Below are 25,184 nucleotides of genomic sequence, written 5' to 3' on the forward strand. Positions count from 1 at the left end.
GATTCTGGGGGGTTTCTTCCATCAAATTTTACCACATATTCCTCTGCAGTCTGTGTGTTTTAAACATATTCTATGCTGACTCCTTTTTTTTCCTGTGTTAGGGCCTTAGAGGGTGCAAATATTTTTGTTTCTTCCACAATGCACATCAATGCATGAAACTCATGGAGCTTCCCTGAAATGGCCTCATCCTCCTTGAGTGCTCCTTCTATAATCTGGCTGTCCCAATACAGGCTGTCTGGTAGGCTTCTTTTCCAAATACAGTGGAAAAATTATTTTGGTCTAGTTTTGTTCCTTTAGCCAGCTTTTTCTCACTTCTCCTTGACTTGCAGAATATTTTAGATTTAAGCTACCAGTGTTTATGATATTGACTTTTTTCTATTTATTTATACTTGCATTTATTTTATTCTTATGATGGTTGTCAGGTACAACCATTTACAAAGTCTTTGCCAATGATTACAATGATAGCAAATGTACAAGTCTGTGATAAACCATGCTGTACGAAATCATCCTCCTGACCAGTTCTGTACAATGAGAATTGCATCTTTTTTGTAGTTATTTTCCTCTCAGATGATCACCAAAAGGCACATACCTAAGGTTTTTCTTTCCTTCTGCCTGCAGAAATATTTTTGTAACTCTGGCAGTAGACTCTCCAATTCCATTAAGCCTTGACCACTCAAATCCAGGTCAATTATGGACTGTGGAAGTCATACAAGCATTGATGGCTATATATAGATACCCAGTTCCCATCAACACAAGCGAACAGAAGCATGCCAATTGCTTTAACTAGATAGCCAAAGTTTAGCGAAATTCAGGATTCACCAGTTTTGGCAGTAGTGCAATTCTCAGCTAAGTCAAGCCATTTATACAGTGTATCAAGAGAGGTTACAAAGTCAAAATGTGTCTACTGAAATCATGAAAATTTTTCTTTTCATGCTTTAAAAATAAGTAATGAAAATCAGATATAGTTTCCCCAGCAGAAAGAAAATATTCTCTTGTAAGAGAAAGAGTAAAGGCACCAGTTTTATTCCAAATTACTGTATCTACAAAGATTCCAACAACATGTGTATCTGAGGCATATCTAGAAATGCACTAGCTATATATTTATGTATTCACTCCATAAAGGGTTCAGTATTCTGTCAGATTTTGCACTGCACAAAATAGCAACTGGCATGATGTTACCACCCAGTTGGTTAAAACAAAAGGAAAGGGCTGTTCTTATTCATTGGCAATTGTGTCCTTTAAAGATAATACATTCATTTCCCAGTTTTATATGGCATCTTATGATTTTTTGGTAACTATGGCAACTATTCATTTTTGTTTGAATAAAAATGTGTTGTATTGCCATGTGACTTGCTGGCATATAAACTGAGGCTGACTTCTGGAACTAAATGCTAGAATTCAGTTTTCCCACTTAGCTTTAAATTGACATGTTCACTATTGCTGAAGAAAGTGTCTATCTTTGCTAAGGAAAAAAAGTATTTGTCCTGAGTAGGTGGAAAAGGTCATTCAGTTCAGTGCACAAAGCACAGGGTCTGATGACTGCTGACCAAGGAGTAAGTCAGTCAGGCTGAGCAAAGAAAATACTGGAATTATCTTTTACTAAGCCATGACATAAATACCAGTCAAGAGGAAAGAAAGAGTAAAAAAAGAGGATGAAACATGAAAGCACAGCTGAGTCTTACCTGCGTCCTAGAGAAAGCAGCTGGACTCCCAGTCATGAGAACACATTTCAGCAGCTCTGGTTAGGCTGTGGTGTGCAGAATCACTGATGCGACACTCCAGAGCTGGCTTCCCTGCTGTCATTCTTCAGGACAGTGTAACCTTGACCCTTAGAAAACACCTGCTAGCACCTAATTCCTCCTAAAATGAAGTCCTTGAATTTTTATTACTACATTTCCAGGCTCACGTATTTCAATGGATTAAAGCATCACAACAATAGATTTTTCTCTTCCCAATTCACTCCCATCTGTTTCTCCTCTTTTGTTTTCTTAGAAAAGCAGGAGATTTTATTCAAGTCAGTTAATGCTAGAAGGTACAATTTTACTTCTTCTTGTATTGTGGCAGCTGTTTGCATTTCCAGTATGCCTGAAATTTCAAATACATCCTTGGTTACTTGGGCCCTGTTCTGGTCTCTCATCAGTACAACACAGAATGGTAGAATAATTCCAACCAATAAATGGTTGGAAGGGATTTCAGGATATCCTCAAGTGTAACCTGTTATTCAGAGTGGAGAGTCAAATTTACTTAAGACCAGGTTCCTCAAGCAAATTTCAGGAGCATTCCTCCTGAGCTATCTGGGTATAGATGAAAGAAGAAACTGCCTGCAGCAAAAGTAATAAATTGATAATTTGATGAAGGACATTGAAAACCAAGGTTAAAATAATACTCATATTTCTTTCTAATCCAAACAGTAGTTTATCTTGAAATATTATCTCCGGAATTACTTTCAGAATTCCCTCTCCAATATCAGTACTAAGTTTCATGGCATTACTTCTCCAGATAAAGTTCAGTATGTGTATAAATTTCATGTGAATTGAAACTTGAAAGATTCATGCCCTTTGATCTTTGCAAGACATCATTACAGCATTATCTTCCCAAGCATAATTAATAATAAATGCTTTATTCATCAAGAAGTTAAAGTAAGAACATTTTTTCACATCCTCCCAGTTCCAGGATCCAAATTCTATTAAAAAAGCTTAGCACTAGTGCATCTTCATTTCCAGATGCTTAAGTCTCTTAAGAGCAGAATTGAGGCAGCAGGATGTTTCAGTATTATTATTTTTCAGGTTAAGGTAAAACAAGTATCTCTGTTTGGTTTCCTTTTCCATGATACTTCTTTACATTAGTTTTGGATTTTGGAGGAAAAATCCCAGCATCAATGTTTCAGTAAATTATTTCAACACAGCTAGACAAAACATTAGATCTCACAAAAACGAGCAGTAGTTTCCAAGCTACATTCTCATGATGTTAGGCTGAGGCTCAAGACAACCAAAATCATTATTTCCTGAATTTTAGATTCTGGTATAATTGTTCAGTGGAGATGTACTTATAATAGGTCAAAGAAAGGCAAATCACACAAGTAAATTGTAGGAAAGCCAATGACGGTTTAAAACCAGTTTTGACAGATCTGCTAATCTATGTATCACGCTCTTGGGAAGAGCTTTGACTTTAACAAATTTCTGTCAGAGTCAGAGGTCACTGCTTCAGTGGCTCTACCTTAAATCTTACAAAGCTTAATGGAAATAATATCAAGTGCAGCATCTCCTGCTCCAATTCACAGGAAAATGCCAAAGCAAGGAGAATTTTGCCCACCAAGCATCTGAGTGAAATATGAGCTAAAAACTTTCCTGTACTTTCCTTCAGTGGGGCATGACAGCAGATAAAATGCAGTTTCCAGTCATAGGAATTCATCACAAAAGGAAAAGTAAAGGCAGGAGAAAGATCATGGAGAAATGTTGACAAAGCATAGGGATCCTATGAACAGGGAGGAATCTTGTCTCCTGTTCCCAAAGGTCAAAATGCCTGACCTTGATACCACTCCCAAAAAAACTTTCTCCCCATGAGAAAAGCTTCTCCATGCAATCCGTATATATATGTCTACAAATATAACTTTCATTCCTTATCATTTTGTTTCTGATAAGGGGCTAGTCAGTGAAAATCTCCAGTGGCAGATGGAGACTGGGATTAATAGTTAAATCATGTATTTCTGTCTTTTGCAGCAGACTGAGGAGAGTGCTCCAATCTATCAGATTCTTCTGTGGAGTGAAAGAAGCAAAATTTCACATCAACTGTATGAGCATCATACTGGAAATGGCAAATGTTACTCTTCATCACCTTTTTTTTTCAAATTCAAATTGTCTGGTGGAATTTGTGCAGATGCATAGTTCATGCACACTGAGATTGGGGATAGTTTGGGATGATATGTTAATGCTCAAAATAAATTTCCTACCACCTCACCATACCCTACAGACTGTGTTAAGTCATAGTATCAGTCATTTCTTTAGACAACAAAGTATGTAAAGATAATATAAGAGCTAAACATGATTAAGTTATGTATACCATTAATCAAGATTCAACATTACCAGTAGACGGGCTTTGAAATTTGGAAAAGATCTATAAGTCATTTTGGCTATGGTAGGGAAACCCATAATCTAAACCTCAAAACCAAGTAATGAGTGACAAGAGAAGACAATGAAGGAAAAGTCTGGTTAATTGTTGGTGCAGGATTAGAAGACAGGATTAGGTAGACTTTGAAAATCTTTCTAGGATTCAAAGCTGAAAACTGCAAGTACACATTGAATTGAATCAATTAGAAACACCATTAATTTAGTTTTCTAATTATATCCATTTAGGACGTAGGATTTACATACTTTACTCAACCCATTTCCTTCTGAATCTCACTTTTTTCACTGAACATGAGTCTAAAAGACAAAAAATAAAGCGAGCACCTTCAGGACCACAACCTCAGTTTACACAAGATTCCCATTGATGTAAGCAAAGATAAGGTGAAATACAACCTTCAGCATATTTCAGCATCTACCAGTAGGACGTACAATACACGGAAAGAGGAGCTGACACTAAAACATGATCTAACCAGGAAAGAAAAGCCAAAACCACAAAATCTATTATTGACTCATGTCTCAGTAAAAATGCTCCAAGATCTTCTGCATCAATATGTGATTGGATCAGTCATTTTATTATTCTGAACACAGCAAAGATCTATAGGTCAGGAATAAGAATGTTTGCTTTATATTTTCTTGAGAGGTAAAACTTCTTAACTGAATGCTACACTTAATCATTTCCAAATCCCAGGCTATATCTGCTGATCCCTATTTCGATTTAAAATAAAATTCATTTTCCGGTTTGCTGCATGACTTTTATTTTAGATTTGACTTAGAGATTTATGAACGTGATATAGCTTTTCTTGCTGAACACTTGAACAATCTTGGTCCCTGTGGTGACTTCCACATAGCTGCAAGTGGAAAGAAACACTCACTATTGTAAAATGATATGACATCCCTACTTCAAAAGCCAAAACAAATTTTTGAAGGCTGAAGTGTTCAGTTGCAGAAAGGATGAAAACCCAAGGGGCTCTAGACCTTGTGAAAAGTCGATGGTAGATTTCAATTCATAGCTTCTTAATTGAGAAACAGACAATCTGGGCACACAATGAATCATTCCCTGTATGGAAAGGGGGAGACAAGGAGGTTATTGATTAAGCCCACTATTTCTCCTGTCACCACTCACTTAAATTTGACTTTGACTCAGAGTAAAATAATTTCTCCTGAAGATAACTGCTCCACTCTGCACTGCACAATTTACCACAGAGGGTAAACATATTGCAATTGGACTGCAGGATTTGAAGACAGACCTGAGCACAGCACACACACAGCATGACCCCAAGCAGCGCAGCATCTCTACTGCCACACATCCTCAAGGGGTAATGGCTTAGGCAATGCTGACTATTTGCACACCCGAAATGTTTGGTACCTCAGCCTAGAATACCCTTCAATATGCAAGTGACAAATGCAGCAGAGATGATCTTCTCTATTCACTTTAGTACCTGAGTACAAGAGGCACAAAATGGTCTGGAGCAAAGGCAAAATGCAAACCATGATGCTGAGATCCCATGCTCTGGCTGCTTGAATAACCCTAGGGTTTTGGGTTCTTTAATGCCTAGAAACACACTGGTTTTTAGAGAGACAAACTTATTTAGTGTACAGCTGACATTGACTATGACTTTTAATAATGTGGGATAAATACACTCAGTGCACCCCATGGGCCTGTTTATCATGCCATACCAAGACTCCCACGGGAGCACCCCACAATTCCAACCCTGCTAGCCTTCCAGAGCAAAGCCTCCACAAAAATATGTTTGTACTATATATAGCATATATCTGTTTAATACACATCGAATTGTAGAAATTATGGAGGCGTTTGGAACACAACAAATGCAAATGACTTTAAGGACTAATTATGTTTTTAAAATGGCATTTTCTGCCTAATATCATGAGGACAGCATAGTAAGCAGCAGGTTCTTTGTTTGTTTTGTGTGTTCTGATATTCAGTGTCTGAAATCGTTAATGGAGTTGGTTAATTCAGGTCTCTCTAAAGCACACAAGTAGCATGTTCAAACATTAAGGTACTTCAATGCTATCAAAGATCATATCTCCGTGTGCTTCTACTTTTAGCTTGGACTTGGATGTCTTAAAAAGGGACAGAAGGTACAAATTAAATGAGAAATGAGAACTCTTTTAAAAAAAAAAAATTAAGGCAAATTGACAAATATAGAAGACACATAATATGAGATTCAGATCTAAGTTTAGCTGGAAAATACACAACTTTGAGAATATCAGGCAGCTCAAAACAGTAAAATCAATGTTTAAAGTTAAAAAATAGATTAAATCCCTAATGAATAAACAAACTACATCTTCACAGACAAAGCACTTGAAGGCTATGCATATTGGAGATAGGTGTTCTTTAGTTTTCAGATCCTGTACTTTACAAGAAAATAAAATGGGATATTAATCACTAATGCAGTGATTAATATAATCAGCTCACATATGAATAAGCCAGTTGAAAATGTTACCTCCTTTACAGTTCTGCTTTGCAAAGCGCTTCCCAAATAATTAATTTTAAACAACTTATTTCATTCTACCAGTATCTTCTTGACTATCTAGCATTGCTCATATACTCAATTTCCAGAGCATTTCACTTCAAAATGAGATGAACAGAAGTGTGACTCATGTACACCTAGGAGCACTGAACCATTTGGCACTTCCTTTATCACAAAGCAAAATCAATGTACTGAAAACCACTCCTGTATTACTTCACCTTATTCACAGTATTGCAAATTCCTCTTTTTTTTCAGGAAAAAAGAAAAAATACGTAAGAGAAAGAATCATTTATTCAGTTTTGCATCTTCAAAAACTCTACAACCATTAATATTCAGAAAATCTTTTAGTTAGAAAGTACTTCCAGCACTTGATGTAAAATTGAAGGAAATAGCCCCATCAATCCTAGATATCTGGATGTCTCCACAATTTTAAAAGTATTTGCTTCATTTTGTATGTGACAAAGGAATATCATATTAGCCTCTTTTTACTGCAAAGCACTGAGACTTGAGTTTTAGAATTCAAGATATTTCAGGTTAGAAACCAAGTCAGTCTGGGCTCCTGGTTTAAAACAAAGATAAACAGGCCAGTCCAGAAGACAGTTCGCATCTTCAGTTAACTGAGTTGTCATCTGAAAATGTTAAAATCCTCCACTAATTTTACCAATAACTTTTCATTAGGTTAAGTGTTTTAAGATCACAGTGGATGAATAAAAGCCATTATCACATTTGACAGAAGAGGAAAAGATGGTTCAGCATCTTTTAGACCTTGCCTAGCTCATCCCTACTGCCAAGATGGACCTTACAAAAGCATCATGGAAAGTGATCGTTTATACCTGATTTAGAAACACCTCTCAGCATGATTGAATTATTCAACTAAAGCACAGAGCAAAAGGCTGTGGCAACAAGGACTGGAGAGCTGAGCAGTCTTCCCCTCACAGCTTACCTAGGTCTCAGACACTAAAGAAATGTTGATCCAGGACTCTCAACATTAAGGACATCAACATCTCTTTCACATACCACCTTATTTTGGAAAGTCTGCTGACTCCTATTCACTATGTTTTTGAACACAGTAACAACAATAACAATTCAACCCATACATTTTTTTAGCAGTGATGAATATAGGTACTCAAATCTGAATGGGTCAGACGAAAATATCCTGATATTTTTCTCATTTCCTTTGACTGCCATTCGAAAATTTTAAGATAAACTAGAGCAATGAGCAGGGTTGGACTAGTAAAGATTGATACAAATATGTCAAACATAACTTGGATCAAAGAGAGACATGTATCTAAGAGAGACAGTTTATATATGAGACAACGGGGGCAAACTTTGTGATGCATGAGACAAGTAAAGGAAATCTTGGGGGACAGACTAGCCACAGAGAATCAGATGACCTTCTCAATTACATGGATATAAATCTGAGATAAGTGCCACTGACACTAGTTTCAAACACATGTGTTTTAACCCAGATCAAAATCTGTCAGTGTCTAAACTAGATCTGAGCTGATATGCTCTTTGCACTATATTCCCAAGCAATTTGAATGAATAAGTGTTTCAGGCAGGCATTTGTATCATCTGTCCATATGTGAAAAATCTTGACCTTTCTTTACTTGACAAGGATGTGTTACATGCAAGCTGCATTGAGTCCTATTAAAAAAGCTGTGTTAAGTCCTATTAAAATCTGAGGTGAAGTAAAAAAAAAAAAAAATTATATCAGGAAAATAAAGGGAATAAAAGTGCTTTAATAACACCAAGCAAAAACTGTAGCAACCCCAAAACTTTGTCTCACTGTATTTAAAAGCTCTCTTACATTAAGGGGCTGATAGCAGTAATTATCCCACACCTTAGGCTTTTGTCCCCAGCAATGTATGGATGAAGAAAATGGAACTAAAAACGATTTTTTAAAGATTACTACCAGAGGCACCTCATAAATACAAAGTGCAAACTCTGTAGAAGCTGTACTTCTGATACTAATGCTGTGGTTCCTGAGGTGGCCTCATTATTTTTCTCTTATTCCATTAAGCATCATTATCAAAGGTATTTCCACCAAAATTGTTTTTTAAGCTTTGCAGTTTTTTTAAATGAAGGGAACCAAAAGTTTGTCTGAAAGATTATGAGCAGCTCGCTCAAAAGATAATGAACAGCGACTCCTCAGACTATCATCAGATAACACAGGTAAATAAACACAAAGTTTAAAGGATTTTTAGGTCGCAAGAGCACAAATGCAAAGCTGAGCACACCTGAATCCTTCATCAAGGGACTGTTCCATTCTTACAAGTTTGTACTATGCCTAGCCCAAAGAGGACCCATGGTTGCTTTTGGATCATAACATAACACAACTATTCTGTAAAAACAAGGACCAGGAAACACACCAGCACCACACCAAGACAGGGCACTTGTTTAACAGAGATGAGTTTTGTGCTTAAAATACAAATTCCAGATTTTTGTAATGCATCAAGGCATTTTTTTTCTAGTTTTAAAGCATTTATGCTGAGTATCCCTGAATATAAATTAATCCTCTGAGAATAACAAAGTGACTTATTAAAATATAAAATTAGTTTGAAAATAGTTCCTTTGAAACTTAAAAAAGCCTCTTACAGAATTTGTACTTACCTCAAATGTTCCAAGGATTTCACCTCCCTGGCATGTATGAAAACCAGGTGGATTAGACTGGCATTTAAACAGGCAGGTTTCTAACAACCTAAGAAAAGAAAATTAGTTCAAAAACCAGCAAATAATTTAATAATTTAACTCATATGGTCATCCCAACAATCATAGTGCTTTACAAACCTCTTGTACTTTATATTAGTGTGCAAAAGGTAACTGCATGCTAAAATTTCAGAAAATTCTGGGCTTTTTAAAAAGTCCAACTTTGGGCAGCTCTCCAGTAAAGGAATATAGATAAAACTGTTGGAATTGGAACATATGGAAAATTTGTTTCTAATACTAATTAATACTCCTTCAATACAATAAAATTTGTTTCCCAGTTAAGACCCTTCTCATTAATACTCATTGAAGTAACTTGAAGAACTTACATTTTTAGTTTAGTATGGTTTTGGACGAGTGGGATTTTACCCCATCGGTCTCAGAGACTTTTAACCAAAGGTCCTTTACTGTTTCTATTTCCTCCTTAGTTTGGGGTGGGATGAGTACTGTCCCATTTCTTCCCACTGAGACTAAAATGAAGTAACCTCCATGCTGAAAAATGTCCACTTTGCAAGTCTCTTCCAAGGAGATAATTGTATTTTTATTTCTTTCTACTGAGACCAAATCTTTCAATTTTGAAGAAGTGCGAAAAATCTATTGCCAGTCATAAATATTTCTTTGCTTAAGAAATTTTTTTCAGCAGATCTAGTCCATAGGGATGGTAGGAAGCAAAAGGTAACAGGAGGTGCACAAGTCTACTGGGAAATGTATGAGAGAGCAGGTGAAGCAATGGAAATCCTTTATATATTCCAGCACCCTCACCTGTCTCTCATGAGGAACACAGTTTAACTGCATGGTTATTATGTTTGTTATGTACAGCTCTTGAGCAGCAGAAAACAGACAACAGAGTAAATTTCAGGCACATCTGTTCCACCTGCAGATTATTAGATACATCACATGTTAACATTTTCCTTATTTTGCACTGATTAGTGCAATAACCTTCACTTCAAAATCAAAATCAAGCAAAAACAAGGTAATTCCCAATAGGGATTTTTTTTTTCTTTTTTTTTTTTTAATTGAACTTCCTATAAGAGGTCCGTAGGAGACAGACGTAATTCAGGAAATTACTGGACAATATATAAAGCACTTTTTTTTTTTTTTGGTCTGGTGGATAAAACAAGAGAAAGACAAAAATGGATGTATTCACTATAATCATGCAAGAGAGATTAGAACAGTCCCTATGGCCTCCTTTCCCACTTTCTCTGTCACTGAAAATAAACCACTTTTATTTCTGTAACAATCTCTCACTTTCTACTTAGCCATTCAGTGGCAAAAATAATCACACAAGAATTTCAGTTGAAATACTTGTCTGAGATTTGTGGGCATTGGAACAGCAGAGTTTGCACATATTTCTGAGTCTCTGAGGTACTGATTCTCATACTGATTAATCCACAAAGCTTGCGCGAATCAACATTTCTCCAGTTGTGTGCTAGCATCAGCTAACACTGTAAAAGTGACACTAGAAACCAGAAAACCTCTAATAAGCAACAGTTCACATGGAATTCCCATGTGAAGTCCTTACCCCAGATGGCCATCTGATTTAAAAATTCATCTTGCAGATATGTAGACCAAATTCTATATTATGAGTGCTTTTCAATTATGTCAGAAAAAAATCTGCAAAAGAGGAGGGAATAAAATATTTCTATTTCTAACATTTTCATTGCAACTTGTTTCTAATTAGAGCATACATTCTGTTATGGAAAATGTACTAAGATAGTAAGTCATGATCAGAAAATAACATTAGGGAGACAGTCATCAGCTCTTCTTTAGCTATTAAGCCTTCCCATCTGTGCTCATTGTAGGGAAGGCAAGGACCCTGTTTGGAGAGAGCTGTTCATTACCATATAAAACACAGAACCTTCCACTGCACCAGCTAATGTTTGAATTTCCTTTAGTAACTTTCTCCCGCAGTAAATCAAACTTTTGCTCCTGATCAGTGCTTCTACCTTGTGCTTCTGAGCAGTCAGTCATTACTACATCCAACAGCTGCCTCATAAATGTTGTCTGTTTAACCTATTACATTGAAAACACACATCACAGGATACTCTCCTCTTTTACAATTATGGACAGCATTCATTTTCAAGGAATAAATAAAGCAACAAGACTACCTTCCAGAATCTAGGAAACATTTAAAAATGTGAAATACAGGAAAAGAAATATTTTAGACTGAATCTAATATGTATATTTATGATGCCAAGGCAAAACGCCACATCCAAATTAAAAAAAAAAACAAAACCTTTGTCTTGGTTTGAAAAGACAGGTGTCTGCTAAGGAAGGCAGGAACATCCCTTGAAATGGAAAAAATATAAAACTTCCCCCCCAAATTATTATAATCTTGAAATCAAGGGGCTCTCAGGTAAAGATATGGGAATAGGAATAACAGTTCTTTACTAGGAAAATTACAATAAAAATGGAGCAGTACAAAAAAAAAAAATAAAAAATACTGACAGAGTCAGAATACAACCTGACACCCTGTTGGTCAGGGCATTGGTAGAAATCTGATTAAATGGTGGCTGCAGTCCTCCTGGAGTGACAGATGTGGTTCTCTTGAAGCAATGATCCTGTAGACGGGTGTAGTTTTCCCCTGAAGGTCCAGTGGTGGTGTAGATGGGTCCGGTCTTCCTCTGGGAATCCAGTGGCGAAAGGCTGCCTCTGGTGCTCCAAGCCTCAAATTATATCCAGGTAGGAATGCTTGGCTCCTCCCCCTAGGTGGAGCATCTCACAATGGAATGATGTAATTTCATCAGCCATGCAGTGAGAGTCAATGTTCATTTACAGAAGATATCTCCCTGGAGTTATGAGGAATGGGTCATGGAAGGGATAAAGAACACTGCCCCACATGGTTTTAACAGATGGTAATAGAATACCATAGAATAGAATAGATGCTTTTGGTTACATCTTGCATTGCAACCCAGGACAACCCTAAAATCCCCAAAACTGAAAAAAAAGATCAATAATGAGAAGAAAGCTTGGAAAGCATAGGCAAGGAGGAAGTGTGAAAACAAAATTTTCAAAAGGCACTAACACTATCTATCCACTTAGGGCTCCAATAAGGAGAGAGCTGTCCATTCTTAAACCCTCTGGAGGGGTTGGTATGCTTGCCCATACAGAGGCATCTAGTAGCCTTTCAGATGCTTTAGGGCTTTGGGCTTGGCCTTCAAGTGACATGCTAGAAGAGTAAGGCACTCCATACTTTTTTTCATATTTCCTACATTTCATACATATTTCCTAGTTCTTCACAGAGGTCTTGGATACCCTGAGTGCGTCTCACATGGTGCTAGACATTTCCATGCAGTCAAGGAATTGCAGTCAGTGTCTGGCCTTGCAGTGCCATGAGACAGTCTGACTGCACGTAGTCTATGGTTAAATGCCCAAAACTGGTCTAAATAATCTGCCTTTAGGAACCAAGAACAGTGAGCTGAGCTGCTCAAAGACTTAATTGTTCTCTTAGTGATTGGAATAATCAAAATGTTCTTACTCCTCATGCTAAATTCTTTGACCAAAAACCATAAAAATTGTTACTCATTGCTTTAGGCAGGCCTGAGTTTGTTTAAGTCTTCATTGGAGTCCTCAAAATCTCAAATTACAGCAGCAAGACTCAAACAGTTTCTTGCTCAATAGAAACATAAATATTTTTTCTATGATCAGATTGTTTATTTTAATGTCTAATGGGATGCCAATTCAGAAAATAAATACTGATTCATGCTATAGAAGTTCACAGTAGTCATAAATTAACAATTTTATTAGAGAAGTAGAGTTGGATTTTAATTCATGAGGGTGATGAGAAGGTCATCAAACGGAAATGATAAAATTTTAATATCTCATTAGTGGTAAAACAGTGTACTGTAAACTTACAAAACCCCAAGTGTTTCTCTAATTAGTTAATTTTTTTGTATGGAAGCTTTTCTTCCTAATACTATAAAAGAATAAAGAAAACAGAACAGTGACCCAGCCTCCTGCTGGCATTTTCCTATTATCACTATTCCAGGATAGCATTACACGTCTACCTCAAAAGCAGCAGAGGAAAGCACATCACTGTGTCTGCACCTCTGCACAGTGTTCCTCTTTGCATGGACTCTGGGTTTCTCTTTAATGAAATTACCCTTTTCAGTGGGCTTTTGCAAAGGGGTAATTTAAAAGCAAAAAATTTGTCTGACTATGAATGATCTTGATGTCGATCAAGAATAAGACCATTTCTCCCTTTTTCAAAATGTTTTCAAATTTACCAGTCATAAGATAAGCTCTTTGAAGAGCTTTCCCTTCTCAAGTATGATGAAGGTGGTCAGAAATGACACAGAAAGGTCATTTGCAGAAATGGCACAACAGCTTGGAACATGCTCATCCTTGTGTACTTCCTATTAATTTCCAAATTTACTTCATAATCACAAAATTACCAAGCAACTGTCAACACACTATTGTTTATATTGGACGCCTTAAAAAGATTACCTTGATTTTAACCAGTCTCTCACCTCCATCTATTGACTCTGCAGATTTCAAAAATAATGATCACAGAATCACAGAGCTATCATCAAGGTACAGGTTCTACTCATTTTAGTTATAGGATTCTAAGCATAAAGAGGAATGCTGAAAGATTGCAGAGTTTTTTCCTCTTAATTACTGTGTACCAGAAAAACAAGACCATTTTAATGTTTAAAAGACAGTTTGACATATTAGATGAAATGACAATGGCTCTGCTATCCACTATTTTCTTACTTCTGACACAAGTAAACAAAAGGCATCAAATCAGTGGTAAGGAGTGAATAAAAGGACGGAACAAAATAAATTCTGAAAGAATAACTTTTCTTAAGTTAGGGTCCCTGTGTTTCTGTAAGTACCACTTTTGCATTTAAAAAATAATAAAACTGGATACTGAAAAGAAATTACATGGATTTTGTTCCTTTAAAGGGAACAACTAAACAACACACACTAATTCAGTCCACCTTATAACTGAAAATAATGGTTAGAAAAATTGTATGCATACAAATAAGGAAATAACAACTGTTTCACATGAGATATTAGACAGATAAAGCAGAGGGTCTATGACAGCCTAAGCTTCACAGATAAATGTTATTGTAGAATACACTTTGTGTGCAACATAACACATAATGAGAGTATACAAAAGTTCCAACTAACAAGACAAGTGACAGGTGTGCACTACTATGGAGGTATTTAGGTTTAAATTATATGAAAGAGAGAGAAGACATTGCAAAGGTAGAGTTTACTCGGTTGGTCATAGCTGTCACTTATGAGACTGCAGAGAAATGTAGAGTTGTCTGATGGAGACTGCAGAGAATAGTTTATTTTGCTCAATAAACCATTTTATATGCATGGTATCACACAGTACAGAGTATGCATTCATCAGCCAGCAAGGTCCCGGCTCTCATAAAACAATTTAACAGGACACTGCCGACTTGAAATATTGATAATCTGAAATCTTACCCCTCTGCAACCACCCCAAACAAAAATAAAGACAAAGAAAAAAAAAAAACAAACAACCTCCCACGATTTAGTTCTGCCATTTTTTTGCAATTTTTTTCATCAGATTTTCCAACCAAGTAAAAATTTTCACTTTTCTATGGCTCTGTGAAAGTTCCACCTACTGGAAATTGGCTGCATTAATAAAGGGGAAACTAGAAACAATTAGTCTCTTTTATTTTATCCTTGTTACTTGTAATAAAAATCTTGCTATTCATAGAAAATACAACTAGATGCTTAGAAAGAAGAGTGACTTTTTCCTGTGTGTAAGTGTTCTTTAAACAGCCTGGTCTAAAGGCCCAGCTGGCAGAAGTATTCATAGGCTTGCCAAACTCTAAACCACAATAAAATTGCCACTAATGCTACCAATTTAGGCACCACAACTTCTGTTAAATGCACCAAACAAAATTACTCTAAAAGCATGTAATTTTTTAAAATAGTATTTGTTATTTAAACTTCACAATTTCATTGATGCAAGCAATGGTTGAAGCACCTAGAACAGGCTGTCTGGGTGCTTAGCTTGAGCAAAAGAAAAAAAAACAAAACATACTCACAGTGTGAAATTCAAACGTCCCACAGGAACTAAAGGCGGGCAAGAAGTGACATTTCAGGGTATTGCACTTTGTATATCAGGGACATTTAAAATTTACCAAACAAATATCCATGACCAGAATCTAGAGTTTTATATGAATATTTTGTTTATCTATTTTTCCTAGATCTGCAGGGCTAGAAATTAAGGAATGAAGAACCTTGGCATGCCATTTTCTCACTATACAACAAAGTGTAGTACTTATAAATAACATAGATATAAACCAAGTATTTCACATAAAAATTTACAGAATTGGAGACATACGTGCCTGGTTCAATACACAGATAAATCCAGGTAGCTATCAAGCCCCATTTTGATTTCTTTTAAGCTCTTTTTAGTAATGGTAAGAAATTAAATCAGAACAATGTGTAGTACCACAGGTTATAATGAAATAATTTATTTCTTTCAGTATATTAAAAATAGTCTGAGTTAGTTATTCTGAGAAAATACAGTGAAAAACCATGTAGAAGACAATTGTGAATTTGTAAGAACCATTTTTGGGTTGACTTATGCTTTTAACAAGCATTTTGTAACTTTCTTTCTTATTATTATTGCCATTTTATTGGCCAATTTTGCTGTGGTTCACAAAATTTGAATCACCTCAGAATCATATTTCACACTCAGCTAACTTTGAATATATCTTAAAAATTTCACAGATGTAAGCAGCATTCAGGAGCATACATTTTAATAGGTGTTCTCAAGCTTTTCACCAGCCACCCATCAGGGCAGCCACTCTATCACCACCCACCCACCCTCCAATATTTCCTTCCTTGTGAGAATCAAATGGCATGTCTATGAAAACATGACACGTGTGAACTTGGACAAACCTAGCATTAGAATATTTTTGTTGGGTTTTGCGTTTTTTTTGGGGTGGGAGGGTGTTGTCTATTAGTGACTGTGAAAGAATTACAAATGCTGTGCAGAGTCATCAGGGCAGGGCAGAGGCTGCAGCTCACAAAGCTACTCTCAGGACCCTAGTGTTCAATTGCCAAAAACAGTGATTTGAACAAAATTGACTGCACCCATGATGTGGACCTTTGTCCCAGCTTCTCCCTCCCTTCTAGGACATATTTTCCCTCCTGCTCCCAAGATGAAGCCTGCAGAAGATATAAACACTACAATTTTTACTAACAGTTTTGACCGCGGACATAAGAGGATGTATTCTGTAAATATAAAATAATCAGAGTTCAGCTTTCTCAATCACAAAAGCAGACATCCCTCACAAAGCCACATTTCCATATGTTAATTTACTATTGGATAGAGAAATAAGCATCACTATAGGATTGTCTATAAAATTTCCTAAAAATACAGATTAAATTGCAGGATAAAATACATGTATTTCACAGACATCTTTAAGACACAGTAAAATTAAAATATTGATTTTAATATTGGTTTACTGTAATTTAAAAGTATAATTTATTCTTTCCTTAATATTATATCTTTAACCAGAATATATATATATTTTGAGTCCAGCTAAGCAATAATTCAAAGAGAAAATTGGAACTACAGTTAAGAAGTACCTTCACAGTTCATGAGATAATAAAAAATAATATAATACTTTTCTATTTACCAGACTTGTCAAAACTGTCACCTGCACACTTATTAGCATAATTCAATCAGAAAATCACAGTGTACCAGCTTCTCACGTTTAATGGCTAAATGAGTTCTTTATGGTTTCACACCTCATACTCACCTCAAGAATGTCACCACAATGAAGCTCTTAAGATGAAGGAGAAAGGGACAATGAATATGTAAGCAATCTGTCTACTTTGTATCAAGTAACAGCAACCTCTAACTTCTAATAATAAAATTGGAACTTTTATTTAAACAGAAAATCTTCCATTTCTGAATCTGGTAGTCAGGGCACCATCTGGTCTTCATTTTTCTCTGTTTCTTTATTGAGCTTTCCCCAGGATCCTTAGAAACTTCCCAGATGTATGTTTTCTCCAGTTCCCAGCCCTCTCTCTCCAGGGGGCCTAAGATGTCCATCATTGCAATCAATCTCATCTGCACTAAGCTGGTGCAAGAAGATGAGGGAAGATTACTCAAGAGAGATCTGTGTCAAATGTATATGATTTCCTATAACCTGCTTCCTGATAAGCTTCTTGTTTGCCAGGCATTTGTCAGATGTCAGATGTTGTCACAAGGGACATCCATCCTAACTCAGTATTTAAGAAAAAATTAGAAGGAAACTGATGCCTGACATTTATTTATACATAATGCTAACATTTATGCCCTATCATTATTGTATTCTTTTTGGACTGCTTTCTATTAAATCAACATTACAAAATGCAGAGGTTTTTTTTAACCTAATTTACTTTATGTGCTTTTCTCCTAAATTAAATATATGTGACTGCAGACAATTTTCAGAATGGAAGTAAAGATTATAGAACATAATTCAAACTGCAGTAGCAAGTGCTAAAATCTGAAGATAAGCTATCCCTTCACCTTGTGATTTGTGAAAATACTATATCATTTCAGACATATATTATGTCATCACCACAATGTTTCTTGCATAGAGCCTGTGTTACCATAATTCTAACCAGATTTAGAAAACAGAAATCTTTAGGTAATCTGATTTCATTCCCAACGCTTCAACTGCATTAATATAAACATCTGTCAGGTCAGAATCCTGTGGCATAATTAAAATGTCTTCAGGTTTCTCTTGATATATTATCTTCACATATTGGGGTAAGGAAAGAATTTAACCTATACCTAGCACTTTTCTAAACAGCAACCACAGGCAGTCATTTTTTATGCTGAGAAACTTCCTAGGATATTGTCCTACATTGTAGTTTCTCCAGCACCAAAGGGATTTTAAGAATGCACCTGCCATTATGCAGTAAGACAACTCAGCAGTGGGGTTTATTTGTTCATGTTGAAATCAGATTGCTCTGGAGCATGACTCCACAGAGAATCAGAGCAGCACAATTAAGAGACCATCGAACTGAGGCAAGGAGGAAGGTGTTTGAATGGGAACACCTTTACCCCCAGAGAAGTCTGACCAGGGATTGCACAATTTGTCAGTGAGCAACAGTTCCTGACTTGCTGACTACAGAATACTAGGTGAGCATATAAATTCCAGGTGGTCTTTGCAAAAGAGGCTCTATGCATGGGAGTCTGGAGGCCAGTGAAAGCTGGACATGCAGTTCTAAGCTACTCTGGAAATCCCAGCACCAGGCTGAAACATGTCCTATGCGTATTCAGGTAACTTGAGATTGCATTTATCTCACTTACTAAGCAAGATATAAAAAAAAAAAGAAAAACAAAACAAAACAAAAACAAAACCGAAAAGAAACCACATACAGTACAAACTGAGAATAAAGGACTAAGACAGCCTGAAACAGATGTAGGGAGAGGGGAGGCAGGAGAGGAACTACACAGTAAGACTGTCAGAGCTACTGAAGCAATGAAGAAGAAGAGGAGGAGGAAGGGGGAGAGAGAGGCTTAAATTCCGTCTCAGCAAGCTTTGGCAATCTTCCTGCAATACAGAAATGCCCAAACTAATTTCCAAATGATCAGTCTAGCTTGTCAGTACTATGTAAGGACAAGATGATTAGTGAGGACTAATTTATCTTGCTTTTCAGCCTCTATGAGAGTAGACATACCTGAAAGGCATGAATACACACAGTTTTAAATATATTTCATTAAAGTACGAAATAAGGCATGGCTTAAATAAAGCTTGACAAATTTATAAACCACATCACCATGAGCTTATAGGCCAACAACCTACATGTCAAGTTATTGCAGAACATCTAATGAAAAAAAAAAATATCACTGGCATAAAACATTTAATTTTAGAATAGAAATTTAAAATGGATGGATTCCAGAGCTTTTTCCATGGTCTTTTGGTTTTGGGCTTTTGTTTGGGATTTTTAACATGTTCATCTTGTCAGCTGGATTATATACCACTACAGAAGGAAAAAACCTGACCCTCGCTCCAGACTCTTACCTGGACTCTCATCCTGATTTTAGAACGACAGTTTCAAGACTCAGAACAGAATATCCAAGTTGAAGAATGTAAGGGTTTTCCTTTCTATGAAAAGAATGGTTTTGGTAATTTATTCATTGGAGAATTTCCTTACAAATAACCAGCTGTAGCACAGCCAGCTGCTCAGGGTGATACCAAGGAAATTAACAGATACTTTTAAGAAACATTACTAAGCAATTCAAATAGTGGAATCAAAATGCAACTTTCACTAGATACCATCTCTGCAGACCTACTTCTTTGTTAGCTACTAGTGGTTTATGTTGTAAAGCTGTTCTCTTTCACAAACCCAGAAGGGACACATTTGTGTGTCTGCTGTAACAAAAAGCAGGACACGTACAGCAAGGCAATAATCAGCAACAGCGAATTTGTTGGTTTTCTTGGTATACTGTAGGGACCAGCCACCAGTAAGCTCACATAACACAGACACAATACAGCTGAACCAACTTGGGAATGCTACCATTATTTGCTTATAACACACTATGGAATACCTTTTTTCTTCTCATCCAATGGTGATAGGCTATAAAGTGGAGCATTATGTATATAATTATGCTATTTCACCAGTAGTGTGTTCAGTATATAACAAGCATGAGGAAGAAAAAAAAAAAAAAAAGATGGAAAGGCTGTTCTTATAAAAGCATTTATTTTAGACTACACACTGGGACTTGAGACCATACCTTGAGATCCTGATTTAGATTAAATAGGTGTCAAGATCTTCCAGCTTCATCTGATCTCGTAAGACCTGCTCCACTTGGATTAACTTGGAAGAATGTACACTCCTTCAAGGAAAGTTGAATATTTTTTTCTAGCAAGATAAGAAAGAAAATCGAAATATGTTTTTGTCTGTAAAAATACAAAGATAACACCACATTGCTCGTGCTCGGAATCCCAGAGAGTGTAAAATTTATCTAATTCGGAACTAACTCCTTTATTTTATATAAAAACATGTTAAATAATAAAATAAAAAAATAAATAAAACAAAACCCAAAACATTTGTCAGTCTGAGAAGTATCCAAAGAAGAAAGATAACACAAAGCCATTGATAATGCTCATGCACCTACACCTTGATAAGAGTAATGAAGGGAGGAATGGCGAGGAACACATCTCCAGTGAAAGAATTTGAGTGGTTCATCTTTGAAAGTTTATCAAAGCAGCAAGCTACTGACCATGCAGCTGAATTTTCAGAGAAAAAGAGAAAAAATACCTATTGAAATAAGTATTAAGGATCTAGTTACTGACATTGAAGGGAATAACATCCATATGCAGACTCAAATTTATGTAAAAAAAAATCTTAACCTAGTTTTATGTAGACAGCAGCATTAAATGTCAGCTTAAGTTTAGAAATATGGATTTTGTCCTTCACTGGAACAAAAGCAAAGCATTTCAGATTTTAATGCAATATGTCCCAGAGTCTGTATTCCAAATATAAGAATTCAAATTTGGAGCTGTTTTGGTTTTATGTAGTATTTCTCTTTCCTCCCTTTTGCTTTCTTTTTTCTAGTAAAAAGTAAAAAAAGAACTTTGAAACCCCAAAACTATGCAAATTTTATCAGAATTAACCCATATCCTTGAAGCAGCATATTTTGAAGACAATAAATATAATTAGAATCTTTTTTAACTGGTATCCTAATATCTTAACTTTTTACTAGCATATCTTTTACTTTGAATTTAAGTGTGTACAAGGAAAGGTCAAAAAAAGCTAAGTGCAATCTTTAATAAAAACAGCACTAAAAAACATTCCATCAATTTGGTTGACAACCCAACTGAGTGGGAAGGGATTTCTGAGAGAGTTCTCATTTAAATCCTTCTCACAAGACAATGTAAATGTACAGGAAATTTTTTTTTTTTTTTCTTTCAGGTCAGTTCACCAACCCTTAAAGAAGCCTATAATAAACCAGTAAACATTTGCTAGAGTAATTTTTTACCACTTACTAAGATGACAGCATGGACAAGTTTTAAACTCATGAGCAAATATGATATTGGACAGGTTGAGCACAGATACATTTGGAAAACACCCATGAGTGTGAGCTAATGTGCAGTCTTAGGTGACATTAGATTCTTTTTAGATGTATTTCCATAAGGAAAGTTTGGTTTCAGCCTGCAGCTGGGCCCTGTGTAGGGAGACTTGCAGGACTGTCTCTCCTATGATCACCAGAGATAACAGTGCAAACAGAGCTTCCCTAGGAAGTTCACAAAGCCACTGCTATCTTAACACTGAAAATCTTCTACACAACAAATATGCAGTATACTTCACACCTTGAGACAGAAATGTAACTCATTGAGAACAATGCAAAATAATCCAATTTTAATCAAAACAAGGTTTTACAACAATTTCTTTAATAACTTAGGAATTTGATCATAAAATCATACCATCTCAGTGTGATGCCCTTCCAAGCAAAATGTGGCACATCTTCAAAACACAGTACATTTATAATGGAACCCAGCTTACAACCTGAACTTTTCTGAAACTAGTATTATTTTCTACATCATCTTTGGTATGAAAATTCTGTGCAAAATCCTATTTTTTGACATTAGTATCAGAAGCAATAATCATTGCAATTATGAAACCATTTAATAAACCTGCCTCTGAAAACTCCTCCTGGTGTGAGACTGTCAAAGTCTACCAATGTTCATATTTGTGATGTAGTATGACAGTGCTGGCCTGAGAGCAGAAGACAAAGACATATTGCATAATAAGCATTTATTCCCAGTACATATTTTTAAATGTATAGCTGGATGATTTAACACTATGATAATCTCATTCTTATTAATGCAGCAATCACAGTTGCAGTCTCAATTTATGAGACTCATTCATTCACATCCATCAAGCTGCTAAGTCTTTGATCGTCACAGTGTTTTCTAAAGGAAATGTATTCAGAGTAATTTTAAATTTTAATACCAAAGTATATTGCATTAGAAATCTCTCCCAAATACATCATTTTCTTCTCAGTTTAAAATTGCTTACTCATTCTGCATTTTCCTTTGGTTGGCACAATCCACAAAACATTTCTACTGACACATTCAGCTCTCAAGCAACTGAGACCCACCATGTTTCTAATTCCATGCTTTTCCTGATGAAATATTAGATGTTAGTCCTACCCATGCAAAACACATTTAAAAAGTGGTGCTTGTTAAAACAAACATCTAATTTGTATTTTTATCCAGAACAGGATACTAATGATATTTGAAAGGACATGTGTTTTGATCACAATCAAAACAGGGTTTTTTTTAATTTTTCTGTTGATCACTGTGGAATGTATCCAGCTCAAAATTGTGCTTCTTTCTCTTAACCCACAGTCGCTGGCAATGTATATCCCAGTTTGTAAAGCATTCAAGCACATGCTTTTCTTTGTGTATGCACAAAAAGCTCTTTCCTAGGTTTAAAATAAGGACATTCATATAAGTGAAAGCATTCCCCAGATGAAATGTGAGAAAGTTAGTGGCTACAATGCTAAAATGAAGTCAACACAAGCACATGCTAAAAGTAATTGATTTAAACACATTGTTAAATCAGAGCCTAAATTACAATTGCAGAGCCAATTTCCATCTCCTCAGCATTACAATTAATACTGTCAGGCAGCAAGGACTTACTAAAGGGTCTCTGATCCCTTGATTAGCAGCATTTAGTGTGGTCCATTGCTCACGCTTAAGTGATAAAAGCAGTCATTTATCTGAACAGAATATCATATGTACCATCACTGCACTGAGACCAAATGCAAAATTATAAAATCATAGCATGTTTTTTGCTGGAAAGGGCCTAAAAGATCATCTAGTTTCAAACCTCCTACCATGGGCAGGGACGTCTCTCACTAGACTAGGTTCAGTACAAATGCCTGGAAAGTAATTTGTGCTAGAAGGCAGCCACATCAGCAGGCAAAAGATGCAAAAATGCAAAGAAGCCATTTGAAGCCATCAGTTTCTGAAAAAAGGAAGATCTGCTGGGAATCCCCAGTGTTGCCACTGATCAGTCACATGAAAACATGGATCAGAGACTTGCTGATTCATAGCACATATCACATAGTACTTTTGTCTGCCTTTCCAGGACTGATTTGCAACCGTGTATATTTATTGCAATACAGACTTTAGGATTTTAAGGTCTATCCAAAATGGTCAGAAAACCGGACAGAGCTAGCTGTATCTAAGCAAATGTTTCTTTGCAAAGACAGTGGAACAGGCAGCTCAGTGAATGTTAAGAAATAATGCCTCGCTGCCACCTAGAGGCAATCCAGACATTCCCTTTCTTAACCGTCAGATAAAACCTTTCCTGGTTCTCCTGCTCAAAATGCAGATATTCTCTATTGAGTTACAAGGATAAAGTAGATTAATCTCGAGTTTGTTAAGCAGGCAATGAAGTAAATCGATGCTCTATGGAAAATGGGTATTAGCTAACACTCAGTCAGATATCCAGGTCTTTCTATTACCAACAATGTTGTAACTAAGCCCAAAGACTGTGACATCCTGCACTACACGGATCTCCTTCAGAGGCAAAAATCTGAAGTAAATGTAAGCATGTGTATTTTATAACATACAGGTAAAACTTTGATGAAAGAGTATCAAAGATGCAAAATCACATCTATGGGGTATAGTTGGACAGTCTGAAATGAGTAATGCAAATCCCATCTTTTAGTCTTTGATAAAAGGACAAGAAATATTTCAAAGAAGTCTCCAGAATTCTATTTTCACTATTGCTACTTTAAAATTCTTGCTGACTTCTTGAGTGTTGAAATGTTGCTTGAGAAAATAATTTAAACACACAGCTATGAAGAAACTCTAGACATGTTTAAGTAAAAGCCTCTGTCTTCATTTATCTCTATAACTTTTATTAACCCTATAACTTTGGATGAATTTTTCCATGCTGGGTATCTGCACAGACTAATGGATTTGGGGAAGTTTTGTTTTTAATATTCAGACTTCCTCTTTTGATGTAGTTAAGTAAACAATTTGCAAAGAAACTTGAGAGAGTTTGGAGGAGATGGTGGCAGAAAGGTCTTAAAAAGCTATTAGTTTAGTTGTTGCACTAATAAATTCTAGTACTTCTTAAACTTCAAAGAGGAGTTTTCAATTTTCTAGGGAGTCATCACACACCCTGTCTACCTTTTGAAAGACTTGAGTTCACATACATCTACCCAGGTTCTACAGCCATCAAAAAAACTGTCACTTGCACATGTCCAGCAGAAATTTTCAAAGAGCTTAGCAGCTCAGTTCTCCAAAGAGTCTGCCTAGAATGAGTGTCAAAGCTCCTAGAAACCAAAAAGAAAGGATTGTATTCATAGACCGTTGTCATTATGGATTTTGCAGCCAGTTCATGCAAGATTTTCCCTAAAACTATCAGAGAGGTTATTCAGAAGATACTGGAAATCAAGAGTAGAATTACTTAGGAAGCATATTCTTAAGTATCTCAAGTACTCCATTTTTTTTCTCCTATTTTTTTGTAATCCCTTTTTTTTCTTTAACTCCCAGGGGTTACTATTTTTTTTTTCTTGCTTAAAAAAAAAAAAAAAATTGACAGAAGTTCTCTGCAAGAGTTTAATCCCTGTTTGAAACAGACAAGAACCTGCAGCAAATTTCAGAGACCAAGTTGATTTATCCAGGATACAATGATTATAACTGGGACAAGTACAAGGATGCTCAATGCAGTCATTATACAGGACCTGTATCCATTCTGCATGTGACATTAAGCTTATTTATTAGCTACTCAGCTTTTTAGTGACCATGTGAAACGGAAGATATGAATGTATCTCAGTTCAAATTCTGTCCTAGAGAGAAGAGGAAATACAAATCAGACAAAATGGGGAGGAAAACATCTTCCA

General features: G+C 36.0%; 1 protein-coding gene across 1 annotated transcript in view; it reads right to left on the reverse strand.

Annotated features, from left to right (window-relative positions):
- LOC111928358 (uncharacterized) overlaps positions 1 to 25,184 on the reverse strand; it is a 93,277-nt gene that overhangs the window by 28,776 nt on the left and 39,317 nt on the right. The window contains exons 6-10 of the mRNA XM_086890437.1: positions 20,052 to 20,179; positions 19,339 to 19,422; positions 10,845 to 10,936; positions 9,230 to 9,317; positions 1,683 to 2,085 (exon numbers count right to left, since the gene is read on the reverse strand). The gene's annotated coding sequence lies outside the window, so the exon portion shown is untranslated. The remainder of the gene's footprint in view (positions 1 to 1,682; positions 2,086 to 9,229; positions 9,318 to 10,844; positions 10,937 to 19,338; positions 19,423 to 20,051; positions 20,180 to 25,184) is intronic.

The sequence above is a fragment of the Cyanistes caeruleus genome, chromosome 5 (genome assembly GCF_971803275.1).
Source record: "Cyanistes caeruleus chromosome 5, bCyaCae1.hap1.1, whole genome shotgun sequence".
NCBI classification, from domain to species: Eukaryota; Metazoa; Chordata; class Aves; order Passeriformes; family Paridae; genus Cyanistes; species Cyanistes caeruleus.